This window comes from Lissotriton vulgaris, chromosome 8 (genome assembly GCF_964263255.1).
Source record: "Lissotriton vulgaris chromosome 8, aLisVul1.2, whole genome shotgun sequence".
In the NCBI taxonomy this organism is placed as follows: domain Eukaryota; kingdom Metazoa; phylum Chordata; class Amphibia; order Caudata; family Salamandridae; genus Lissotriton; species Lissotriton vulgaris.
The window spans coordinates 209090285-209104584 of record NC_141696.1 but is presented as its reverse complement, the minus strand read 5'-3'; positions in this window follow the sequence as shown (position 1 = coordinate 209104584).

The window sequence follows — 14300 nt, the reverse complement described above, 5'->3', positions numbered from 1 at the left end:
TGGATAGCCGCTTCTTAAGAAAAGAGAAACAGCGAGCAGCTCCCACTCTAACTGTGAAATCAAATACAGGCAGCGGAAAGAAAGGAAGAAAACCTCGAACTAAGAAAAAGAACGTAGTAGAAAACATAAGTTTGGAAGAGATCTGGAAAATTAAAGAAAACAGCTCGGAAGAGAGAGCGGGGAGTCATATGGCGGAGGGGGGTGCAGACTCTTCTGCTGCAGCAGCAAACACAACGGCAGAGATAACTGAAGAGGTTGTCTCTTCTGCTGCAGCAGTAAATGCAACTGGAGAGGTTGAGGATGATGACTTAAGAACTGTAGAACCCAACAAGGATATAACAAAAACTCATACAGATGAACTACTTGAAAAAATATGGGTGGAAATGAAAGAGGAATTTTCCATATCCGAATCAAAACAAAATAAAATACAGGAGGTTTGCGAGAAATTGGACAGCAAACTAAATGCACTAGGCGACAGAGTGACAGCAGTAGAAAATGAAGTCACTAGTTTGGACAGAAGGGTGGAGAAAAACAGAAAGGAAATAAACTCCTTGAGATTGGAAAATAAAACCATGAACGAAAAATTGGAATCCTTGGAAAATCAAGCGATTAAAAATAACATAAGGATTCTAAATGTGCCAGAGAATCAAGAAGGCAAGGATGTTAAAGCATTTGTAGTTGCACTTTTGATGGAATATTTCCCATGGGCAGACAAAGGCACTCTAGACGAGGATATACAGCGAGAAGACAGAGATCCTTATGGAAAGAGCAAAGAAAGGAAAAACCCTAGAAAGATCCTAGTCAATTTTAAAACATATATGCTGAAGGATAGGATCCTGGGAGAGGCTTTGAAAAAAGGGACGTACAACAAAGACAGCTGGAACTTTAAAATAAGATCTGATATGTCAAAAGCCTCTCAGACCAGACAATGGGAACTGGGAAGCCTAATGTCTGAGCTGCAACAACTAGGTGCCACGGTGCAAATGAAATTCCCACCCTCACTACGGATTATGTGGAGAAACAAAATGCGAAATTTAAGAGAGCCTGATGAAGTGAAAAATTTGATAGAGCTAATCAGAGATCAAATACGTTCTGAAGAACCTCTGAGTTAAAAGTTCACATAAAATCACATGGATCATGTAAATCATATAACCTTGTATATCTTGTATAAACACTGATACACTGGGAAAAAAAAATATATATCTAACGAGAATACACAGAGAAACAGATCTAAACTATAACTAAGGACAGGACATAGAGTAGAATAAAAATGAAGAAGCTATAAACCAACCAACAAATTTCTTTTTTTAAATGTACATAGATAAAAACCACGGAGGTGCGATCGGGAAGCCAAAAGGGTTATGAAGATAACCGAAAGAGAAGAAGAGGGAGGCTTCCCCGGGGAGGGTAACTTTAAAGCACAATTTAGAAAACATAAAACTATACAAAAAAGGGTGGGGAGCAAAATAGGGAAAAAAAACCAAAAAATCCCTCATCTGCAAATACTTAAAAAACTAAAACAACTAGTAGTAAAACATAACTTCACAACAACTAAACAGAAAAAATGGGGAATGCATGTAGGGATGTAAAAATCCTATCTTGGAATGTAAACGGGTTGAGGAAAAAAAGCAGAAGGAATAAAATCCTTGAGTATATTAGAACTGAGAAAAGTGAGATAATAATATTACAAGAAACTCACTTATTAAAAGATGAATGGGATCAAATTATTAAGAGTTTATGGTGGGTAGATACATTAATATGCACAACACAACAATGTAACATTAAAGGAATAGCGATCATTCTTAAAAAGTCCCTAAAAGCTAATATAACCAGTTCAGAAGTGGATAATAAAGGAAGATGGGCTATAGCTAATATCAGAATAGGAAATTCTCCCATTACTATTGCAGGGTACTATGGTCCGAACTACGACGATCCTGATCCGTTGAGAAAATTATACTCACAACTGCTACTAGCCACCTCCCCAATAATATTGGGAGGTGATTTTAACCTGGTAATGGATTTAAAACTAGACAGATCACCACCGAGTAGACACATAAACTTAAAGAAAATGAGACAATGGATCGTGTCTTATAAAAGGGATCTCAATCTGGTAGACATCTGGAAAAACAAAGGAGAAAAATCACACCCGTTTACACTACACAACAAAAAACTGGGACATAAATCCAGGATCAACTTCTTTTTGGTCAGCAATGAACTATCAAAAGAAGTGAGAAAAGTATCCCACTTACCAGCTCATCTGTCAGATCATTCAGCAGTACAACTAGACTTACAATTTACAGAAAACATAACTGAAAGGAGATTCACAGTCGAAAGAACTTTGTTGGAAGACGAAGAAATTATAAAGGAGCTAGAAACAGAAACAAATATCTTCTTTGAGTTAAACGCATCTGGCACCTCAGAACAAATAACGTGGGACACTTATAAAGCTGTCATAAGGGGTAAACTCTTGAGTTTAGGGGCACATAAAAATAAACAACTAAAACAAGAGATCTCAGACTTGGAATCAGAGATCAGCTCCTTAGATATCGCTATATCCAGAGAACAAGAGGAAGAAAAAAAACGAGATCTTCTTAATAAAAGACAGACACAAAAGGATAAAATAGATCAAATTTTGGAAGACAGGTTACAGAAAAAAGGGGATTCTAGCAAGCTAGCGAAACATGAGTTTGGTGAGGGCTGCGGAAAATGGCTGGCATGGAAGCTCAAAACGGATCTAGCGAAAAACAAAGTGGAAAGTGTTATTCCCGACGATCAAACAACTCCTACCACTGATGAAAATGTTATTAAACACGAATTCTGGAAATTTTTCAAAGATCTATACACGGAAGATATAACTCCCTCGGATCAAATGATTAATTCTTACCTTAAAGAAGCAGCACTTCTTAAACTTGCAGAGAATGAAAGTGAAGAGTTAGAAAAAGAAGTTCAAGAAGAAGAAGTGGCAGAAGCTATTAAAAGTTTAAAAAAGGGAAAAGCAGCAGGGCCGGATGCCTTACCAAATGAATTATACATAAAACTGAAAACCTCTGTACTCCCTCATATAACCAAACTAATTAACCTAATTTTAATACAACAGAAAACTATTCCAGACTCCTGGAATGATGCCTTAATTACAGTTATTCTGAAACCCGGCAAAAACCCTCATAAATGCGAGTCATATCGCCCAATATCATTATTAAATGCGGACTATAAAATATTTACCAAAATAATGGCAGCTAGACTAGGGAAAATACTCGCAAAATTGTTACATCAAGATCAAAAAGGCTTCATTAAAGGAAGATACTTACATGAAGTAACACAAGAACTCCTAATTGCAATAGATATCGCTACAACTGAGAAAATCCCACTTACCATACTCACTGTTGATGCCGCAAAGGCTTTTGATAGAGTCAATTGGGCCTATCTTGAGAAAGTTATGGTCAATAACAATTTCGGACCTCACTTTATCGGTATGGTAAATCAAATTTATAAACATCCATGATCAAAGGTCCTAATCAATGGCAGTTTAACAGAAAATATAAAGATAACCAGAGGATTGAGACAGGGATGCCCGCTTTCTCCTTTATTATTCAATTTATATATTGAACCATTGGCAAATGAGCTAAGAAACAACAGCAAAATCACTCCATTTAAATACGACACATGGGAGAAAAAAATCGCTCTATATGCGGATGATTTAATGATCTTTACTGATGATTATCCAAAAGCTAAAACAAAAATTGAGAAATCTTTAAAGAAATTCGGGATAATCTCAGGTTATTTGGTGAATCAAACGAAGACAGAGGTCATGACATGGAATACGACTTTTCAAAGCAATTTTATAAAAAACGAAATAAGGTACTTAGGAATTCTAATCAATCATGATATAATGAAGACTGCAAACAGAAATCTAACCAAAGTTGCCAGAGAAGTAAGAAAACTCCTTGAGACATGGACCTCTCTACCGTTGAGTCTGATTGGGAGATCGAATATAATCAAGATGACCATCTTGCCAAAGTTTACATTCCTATTTAATGCGATACCAATGGAATTTGGAAAATCGGATTTAGCTCGAGCACAGAGAAACTTAACAAGCTTCATATGGGCAGCAAAAGGATCGAGGATAGCATGGAAAAAGATCAGGAGGAGCAAGAAAGATGGTGGGCTAGCTAGCCCAGATTTGGTGGAGTACTGCAGAGCTTTCCAATTCAAAAATATCAAAGTATTACTAAAAAACCACGAATATTATCCCGCTTACTTCAAGGTAATTACAAAATCAGAAGATCATGCGTTGTTTAAGTTTGGACACCCCAAATATTTCAAAAAAATAAAGCTAAAGATATTAAGGGATGCAGCAAAGATGTGGACACAAATTAGAGGCATCCTAAACATATCGTATTACAGTAAGTGGGCTCCTATCTGGGACTCTCCTGGAACCCCAGAATGCTTAAAAGACACTCTTGCATTGGCATTAAAAAAAGCTGACATCGTATATTGGGGACAAATCCTAAACGGTACAAACTTAAAAACATGGATAGAACTACAAGAAATGTCAAATAATACTCTATCTAAATTTAAATATTACCAAATGCAAAGCTGGTCTAGAACTCTGCCCAGTATAAATGGTAATGAAAAACTGGAAGATGACATGATTAATACAGCGCGACTGCCAAAGGAAGTAGCAAAGTGGTACTGGGCTCTGATAATGGCCAATGATACTAATATCAACATGGAAACCCAAATATGGGGGAAAGACATTGTAACCACAGATTTGGACTTAATTTGGGAAAAATCAGTAGATAAATGCTGGTCTAACTTGAAATCTGCCGCTCTGAAGAGGAATCATTTGTATACAATTCATAGGGCTTACTGGACGTCAAAAAAACTCTCCAAATTTAAAAACGCTGGAATAAAGAAATGTCCAAAATGTGGCGAGGAAAAATCAGACGATATCCACATGTTTAAAAACTGCCCCCAACTGAAAGAGTTTTGGGATCAAGTCGGTAAGACCCTGAGTACTATCCTGTCCAAACAACTAACTGTGAGTATTACACTTATTCTTTTTTGGATATTAGACCCAAGTAATGAAGGGGGGCTTACTAGGGAGCAGGAAAATCTCCTCTTTGTGTTAATAGTTCTCGCAAGGAGAGAAATTTGTATTAAATGGATAGGAGCCTCTAGCCCTACTCATACAGAATGGCTGAACTCGGCAATAAGAATCAACAAACTTGATAAGCTAAGAAATGTGAGCAAAAGATTTAAGTTTTGGGATAGTTTTGAAACTTTTGTTAACCCCAAATAAGATCCAAACTTAAGTCCAATGATTAAAGCAATACATCTTCTGGTGGACAAGTATGGTACTTGCTGAGTAGCCAAGTTGGCTAGCTCCCCCCGATCCAAGCCCGAAGCTTTGATATGCAATGAGTAAAGGAAACTCCTCATACCATCTAGAGGTCAAAACTCCCCAGCCAAGAGAGAACAAGGGGCAGTGTCGGAAAAGAACAAAGAGGCAGACACCTGATACACCACAAGCATACAGTAATCGCAAGATGAGGACAAAAAAAATAAATAAATAAATAATTAGATGGAGAAGAGTTTCCGGGATTCCCTGATTTCTGAGTTTGTTCCAGATTGTTGGTCTATCCACTCTTTCAAATGCGGTTGAAAAATCGACAAAGACGCCATAACGACCTGCGATTTTAAGACTACGTATTTGTCGATAATTGTCTGTAAAACTGCTATATTGTCTGTGTCTGTTACTGAATGTTTCTGTCTGAACCCGGCCTAATTAAGAGGGATCACTCCAGAAGAAAAGGCTCAATCTTTAAGATGGTCCAGGTCACTTGCCGCAAAGATCGTCCCTATTGCGTCCAACAGTGTGATCTGTCTGTAGTTACCTGGTTGCAGACAAGATCCTTTCTTGTGGATTGGTATCACGATGCTTTCATTCCATGATTTGGGGATTTTCCCTGTAGAGTAGCAGTGGGAGTATAATGATGCTAGGAATGTTCTCCATTCCTCTGGTTTGCTTTGTAGTACCTCCATCAGAATTTGGTCTAGGCCCATTGTAGCAGATAATCTTGCTCTCTTTATGTGATACTCTATTTGGCGGATCACAGGAGGAGAAGTATTTTGAATATGTTCCTGCTGCAAACTTAATGGTTTACTCTGTTGTACTTGAATCTGATTTGATTCATATAGATTATGTCGATATATTTCCCATTCAATCGGGGGAGCTGGTAAAGCTTGCAAGAATTTCTTAGTTCCTGTTTATTTGGCTCTTAATCTCCAGTACGCCCATTTATTGAAACTTGAATTAAATAAATCAAACACACCTAGCAGTAAAAATGTTTCCAAATTAAATTTCTATAGTTTGTATACTAGAAATTCCAGTCTGCTCATCATGTTAATTTGTCCTACCTCAGACTAGAATGTGTATTGTTTCACTTCATCATATGAGGTTTTTGGCCTGGCCAGTAATTACATTTAAATATTAATGTAATAGCTTCTACATATGTGTGTCTATTTATACACTTAAATACAATCATTATTCTCAAGGAAAAATCAGCAGTCTTCAATATGGCCGAGATACCCGCCACCCCCTCTCAACACAATCAATCCCCAAAAGGAGGGAAACCGGAAACAGTTCTTGAAGTTTTTGGAAGTGGGATGGAGTGACCATCCCGGCCGTATTTATTAAAACAAAATTAAAACATTAAACGTTTCATGTTATGTACAATTTCATTACCATATTACGATGTTTGGCTAACCTTAACAGATTCTCTAATACAGAGGTTCTCCTAGCCGAACTAGCATCCTACAAAACATTTCTTGACATATTGAAATTGTACAACCTAACGTTTAAGGGCCAACGGCAAGATCATAACCGGTGTCAAGATCCCTAACCAGACTTACCCCTCCCACTTGGGCTGGGCGACAGCACGGAGGCGTACCTCAAGTGCAACTATTACCAATTTCCCTTGACTTGACGGGGGCACCTAAAGACTCGACGCCAGTTAAAGGTCGTTCGAATACTCGTGTGAGGTATCTAGAAGGTACCGTAGACCTTATCCCAACCCCACACTACTTACCGCATCTGCCGTCGCAGATGTCACTGGCCCCGGGAAATTCCCCAGGAGGGGGCTGTAACCCCTCCTACAAAGGAAGGGGCCTTGACCGCCTTTCCTTTACTTCCGGCGACCCATCCTTAGAAGGGACCGCCTCCCCATTGAGGGGCCAATGGCCACCTCTCCCGAGCGCTCCCATCCGTGTTGGGTGACGCCCACTCATAGGGATCTACTAATTAGTGCTCACCGATCATGACCTTACCGCCTACCAAAATAAATACGACAGTGAAAATTAACCTACGAATACATTGGCCACTATGACCGAAAGAGCATGCATTAAAATTCAACATTAAACTGAATATCTTTAATGGCAAACATACTCAAAACAACCATTCTTTATTAACTCATCAACATGGCACTACAACCTGTATACGAAAACCGAAGCAAAAATTAATCAACTTTATTATACACAACTGGCTGTCTTCAGGGGCTGGTGGGTGGGTCAAAATTGGCTCTTCGTTCTGTCCCGAGCTCACGTGCAGCGAGGAGGTGCAGCTTCAGAGCACAAGAACAAGAGGATGTCTTCTGGTCTTGCGTCCCTTTTTATCCATCTTCAGGGCGGGCGTATACCCGCCCCTGCCTGCCCCGAGGGCGTGGCTGGCTGCGTCGGTGTCTAGGCCAGCCCACTCTAGGGCGGGAACGAGCGCGCCCCAGCTACGCCGCTTCGGGCATACCAGCTGAGGCGCGCCTCCCGCCCAAAAATGGCTTCCCGGGGGGATCGAGGCACTCGGCCATACGTTCGGGGGGACCGAGTTGGTCGCCCCTTTCCATATGGCCGAGATACCCGCCACCCCCTCTCAACACAATCAATCCCCAAAAGGAGGGAAACCGGAAACAGTTCTTGAAGTTTTTGGAAGTGGGATGGAGTGACCATCCCGGCCGTATTTATTAAAACAAAATTAAAACATTAAACGTTTCATGTTATGTACAATTTCATTACCATATTACGATGTTTGGCTAACCTTAACAGATTCTCTAATACAGAGGTTCTCCTAGCCGAACTAGCATCCTACAAAACATTTCTTGACATATTGAAATTGTACAACCTAACGTTTAAGGGCCAACGGCAAGATCATAACCGGTGTCAAGATCCCTAACCAGACTTACCCCTCCCACTTGGGCTGGGCGACAGCACGGAGGCGTACCTCAAGTGCAACTATTACCAATTTCCCTTGACTTGACGGGGGCACCTAAAGACTCGACGCCAGTTAAAGGTCGTTCGAATACTCGTGTGAGGTATCTAGAAGGTACCGTAGACCTTATCCCAACCCCACACTACTTACCGCATCTGCCGTCGCAGATGTCACTGGCCCCGGGAAATTCCCCAGGAGGGGGCTGTAACCCCTCCTACAAAGGAAGGGGCCTTGACCGCCTTTCCTTTACTTCCGGCGACCCATCCTTAGAAGGGACCGCCTCCCCATTGAGGGGCCAATGGCCACCTCTCCCGAGCGCTCCCATCCGTGTTGGGTGACGCCCACTCATAGGGATCTACTAATTAGTGCTCACCGATCATGACCTTACCGCCACAGGCCCGGATAGTTGACCGGCTATCCGGGCAAATTGACGTAAAAATTCCCCAAGCATTACCCCAGTTGCCAATATTCTCATTCACTTTAAAGGCGGCCATTTTTGCGCGCCAAACACTTGGGTGCATCAGATCCTTTTGGCCCTTAACAGTTTCCACCTCATAATGATCAACGAGCAAGGAGAAAATGTTTACGTATTCCCCCGCCCAAATCTTTTCCTTTATTGCCAAAGGAACATGTTGCCCCAACTTTTCTCTACGAGAGGGTGTTGACTCATCCCTTGCGATCGGCAATGGCCGCTTACCTGCACCGGACGCTGCCTCCGCCACTCGTGGCTTGTCTATCACCGCATCCGACGCGGGCACCTTGGCTGTATCACGCTTCTCGCGCAACTGTTTAATGAGTGCTTGCGCTTCGGCAGCCGTGGCGCCCTCGCTGCTGTCCCCCAACCACGCCGCTAACTGTGCCGCCAACTCGGGAGGCATATCTTCAGTGGATGTCGGGGTGACTACTACGGGGATCGGATTCCCCTCCTTCGGTACCGGGGCCGGTACCGGGGCTGGCGCCTCGAGCGGGGAACAGGGAACCGGGACGTCTCCCCCGACCGGCCCCCTTCTCGGCCTCTTTGGCTTCCCTCCGGCCGGTGGACGCCCCGATCCCTCCTCACCGTCTCGCTCCGCCAACCGTTTCTTAATTTCGGACATGTCCTTCATGAGGGCCCGAACCAACTGGTCAGTCGACATTCTCTTCGCGCCTTTCTTGGGCATTTTTCCAGACGAAGTATCTAGAAGACAAAAAGAGGGATTAAAACGCTCAAAATTGGCTCTTCGTTCTGTCCCGAGCTCACGTGCAGCGAGGAGGTGCAGCTTCAGAGCACAAGAACAAGAGGATGTCTTCTGGTCTTGCGTCCCTTTTTATCCATCTTCAGGGCGGGCGTATACCCGCCCCTGCCTGCCCCGAGGGCGTGGCTGGCTGCGTCGGTGTCTAGGCCAGCCCACTCTAGGGCGGGAACGAGCGCGCCCCAGCTACGCCGCTTCGGGCATACCAGCTGAGGCGCGCCTCCCGCCCAAAAATGGCTTCCCGGGGGGATCGAGGCACTCGGCCATACGTTCGGGGGGACCGAGTTGGTCGCCCCTTTCCAATCAGCATTTACAAATCAGTATGATGATCTAAAAGGTTCAATGTATAAATGAAATCAAATGGGGCGGTTGAGTGGCAAATTCAGAAAGTTTGGAAAAGTAAGGCTGGTAGGAACTTGCTTATTTCTAAACAAAAAATGGGCACAGTTATTGCTAGTTGATGTTGATATCCAGGAGAACTGTCACCCAGGCGCTCATCAGGAGCAAGCTTGACTATGGCACTGCACTCTACACTGGCACAACCCAAAAATTAAAAATAAAATTACAGCTCATCCAGAATGCCTCTGCCACATCTCGGGTCACCTGAGAGCTCCACTGACAAAAGAATCACCTTTGAGCTCCGCAAGCATGCCTACAAAGCCCTGCACAACATCAGATCTGAATACCTCAACCACTGCCTCTCCTTCTACAAACCGACCAGACACCTCTGCTCCGCCCCTCTGGCCGTGGTCACTATCCCACAGATCTGCAAGACTTTGGCTAGAGAAAGATCATTCTCCTACCTCACGGCAAAGGCGTAGAACTCCCTACCACTGCACCTCAGGCAATCACCTTCACTGCCTCAAATCAGGAAAGGACCTCAAGACCTGGTTCTTCAACTGATCTGCAGAACAGCTTCCACCCCCAGTGCCTTGATACCAGTACAGGTGAGTAGTCACGCTTTATAAAAACAACTCGCACATATTTTAAGGGAGAATTCTGAAAATAATTACTAATGAAATAGACTATCTAAATTGAATGGATTTGAAAGTGTGCAGTCTAAATCTCTTCTCTAATCATTGCTAGTAACCCACCGCAGGATATGAATGAGGAGCTCCTCCGCTCTGTCACATCCGGTGACAGAAAAAGGAGGTCATGGAGCCTTTGCTTGTGGGGAAAGGGTAACTGGGACAGAGTTAGGTAGAGGCCTGGGGAGAACTGATTATGAGCACTGTGGTAGAATTATGAATGCGTCTTAGGGAGGAAATGTCACAAATTCCTTGCTGCATGCATTAAAACAAGTTTTAAAAGTCCATCTCATCAGCATGCTTGTAACAATAATGTTCCAATGCGTAAACAGAAAGATATGTTGTATTACTGTAATGTCTTTATTGTTATAGTTTTGTATGCTTTAACTCTCATGCCAATATGAGGCTTCACTATGTGACTCATTTGTTGTTTCCCTTTGGCAGCAGGTGTATTGTCTGAGCCATGCTCAAATGACCCTGATAACTCCTCTGTTTGTTCTGACTCTGATGACTTCACTGTTGTTTCCCTTTGGTAACAGTTGTAAATTCTGGAACATGCTTGAGGTCACCACATTCTGAGATGGCACCTCTTTTTAAAGAGATTGTGTCATTTCAGCTGTGCTTGCTATTCACATTTGGTGTTGAAAGGAGCTGCCACATTGAGGAGTCAAACACCCAAGAGGTTTTCTCAATTTAAGAGAGCTGCTCCAGTCTTCTTAAAGATCAAAGCTCCATATGTTTCCTGACACCATTCTCTCAAACTGTGTTCTTTCAGTCCCTGCTCACCTTCTTCAGAAGTTCAGATGAAGTACTGCCTTCTGGCGCTCAAGCAGAAATTCTACCTGCAAATTGGGGGAAATCAGCACTCCAGTAAGGCAGCATATTGGGGGGCATATTTAGGTCTGCACTAGTGATTAGTGAAGGGAGATCAACTAACCACAACTTGAGAGATTCATTTGGAACTAATTCCTAGTTCAATCTCAGTATTGATTTTTTCTTTGTATAGATGGACTTATTTTGGGATATCACAGTGAATCTTGAAACAAATTGTTACAGCTTTTAATTCAGGAATATCACAAACATTGTGTTATTTATGGACTTTGCTCTCTCAGTTGAAATAAACAGTGTTTTCTTGTGTGAATTGTAAAAACAATTCTTTGTGAAAGTAATACTAAGAATTATTGACTAGTCGTTTTCCTTCCAGGTCTCCTTCCCTGCTGTACCCACCCTAATTTCCCTTCCTCCCGTTTGGCCACATTGGTACTCTGGTGAAATATAAATCTTAGAGTCGGTGCTGCCAGAAGAGAATATAACTTCTGTGGAACAGGGACTGACAGAAAATGACAGCAGACAGGTAATGGATTTTTTGTGGGATAGGAAACTGCCCCTCAAAGCTAAGCAGTGTACAACATGAAAGCACTGTGCTCTGCTTGAGCTTTCAGCAGAGACTATTGAGTAGAAACCAATACTGCAGAATCCTGCTGACCCTCTGAAGTGTCACCAGGGCAGGAAATGTTAGGAATGCTATAAGGGTAAAGGAGACAAATGGACACTGTTGACTCTCAGTGGACTGGACAGGCCTGAAAAGTGGGAAAGAGGGGGAGAGGTAGGTCCTGGGTACTGCAATGTTCTTTGTCTCCCCTGGTGACAACAAACTTTTTTTGGGCCAAGGTTGAGCTTCTTTAAAATGTCTTTTGAATGGTAGTGATATCTACCAACACTTCTGTGCCCATAATTGTATCCAGGTATAAACAGTAGATTGACCCCGCGAACCTTCTGTTTGTAGCAATTGTGCCCCATATCTCCTCCTCCACCTTTGCTTTCTACCAGAGACTTCTCTCTTTGTTTAGGCAAGCAAAGAAGTATGAAATTATGCCTATTGCTGACTAAAATAAAATAATGCAAACAAGCAGAATACTGCTCCACACCATTCACAGGCCCCCGAATACCCCAGCCTGGATGAGGAATGCCTTGGAGCGACATATTATCTAGAGAAACACCATATATTGTCACCTAGAAAAACATCCAAGTAGAGGACCGTCAGCACATCCAGAATTCCTGAGTACTGAGCAGGCGGCAATGGCATACAAGTCAAAGGGAAAATCATCATGTGACCATCATAGACGCGTAGTCGTGTTTTAGCAGAGCTCCGGTCTGGGATCGCTGTAATAAGGATCCGGCCTTCAAACGGAGTCGGTGCCATCTTCATTGCGGTGACGTGACTCGGACAATAATGGTATGATTTGAGACTTGCCCAGGGCCTGCAACTGAGGCGAAGCACACACATCGGTCTCAAAAGAGATTGGTACGCGACAAACTGCCCCGTAGCAAGGATCGGATACCCTGAGACACCAGGCCTCGGGCAAAGACCTCTGCGGATGGGGCCGTCTCCAGGGGTCGATTGCCGCAGGAGGTGACTCGGGACTTGGCAGACAAAGAGGGCAGTGACTGCCTCCCACTCACACCTGTGGATTATTCCACCTGTTCACTGACCTCTGGAGGGGCTGCAGCACCTTGAAATGGAAACGGGGCCGCACACACCGGTTTGAGCCAACGCTTCCAGGGAGAAAAGAGACTCAGCTTTGGAAATCGATTGCGCCCTGCGGGACCTGGGAGGCAAGATAAGCTGAGGAGAAGAAGCCTGAGCCTGGTACAGCAGAAGTGAGAACGTGCGGGGACCCCAGAGGAAGCCCCCTTGGGAGATAAACGTGGGAGGCTGCAATGGGACTGCTGTGAGACATCGTGACCCGGTATCCAGCCGAATCCTGCCCTGCAGACCTAGTGATCCAGATCGCTCATGGGGAACCCAGGGGAGGGGGCCACACTGAGGGATCTGCAGAAAAGGAATCGAGGCCTGGACTCAATTGAGCTGAGGAATAGACGGGCCAAAATTCCTGGGTGCAAAATCCCCGGGTGAATCACCTACTTGGAGGTGCACTACACGATAGCAGACGACATGCTACGCGGGTAAACATGGGAAAGGATAAAGCAGCAAAAGCACAAACCAACAAAATATGGAATTATGCTCAGCCCCTATCCCACAGCCCTGACACTAGGGATGAGAATCCTGCACGATGGGAGGGGGCGACTGAACGGACCAGGGAGGTCTCTCCCACACTAAGGGATGTCATCCAAGCAATTCAATCAACCAGAGATGACATGGTACAAAAAATAAATGCAGTGGCCATGGACGTAAATCTACTAAGGTGCGATTTGTGAAAGGTTTCTGATAGAGTGACCGTCAATGAGAAAGAAGTGGACGCTTTGAAGACAGAGGTGAAAAATCTTAGTGCCCATGTAGTGGAGCTTAAGTGACAGGCTATAAAGCTGGATGACAGCGCAGAAGATTCTGAAGGAAACTCAAAGAGAGGGAGCCTGAGATTTGTTGGATTCCCTGAAAAAGCAGTGGGTCCCTCCGCGGAACACTTCTTTGAAGAATGGATAACACATGAAATGGCCCCAAAAAAGCTGTCCAGTTTCTCCAGCATTGAAAGAGCGCACAAAGCACTGGTGGTAACCCCTAGACCCAGAACGCCTCCTCGAGCTATCATTGCGAAGCTCTTCAGGGACGGAGATCACCTCCTTCTGCTGTCCCGTAGTGGAAGGCGTTTTTTCTTTGAGGGACATTCCATTTCGGTGTTCCCTGGTTACACCCAAAGAGGGCAGGAGCAAAGGAAGACCTTCATTGCAGTCAAACAGAGACTGCAAAATCTAAACTTCAAATACAGCCTTATGTTCCCTGCTAAGCACCGGGTGGAAATTAAGGCCGCACCTTGGGGC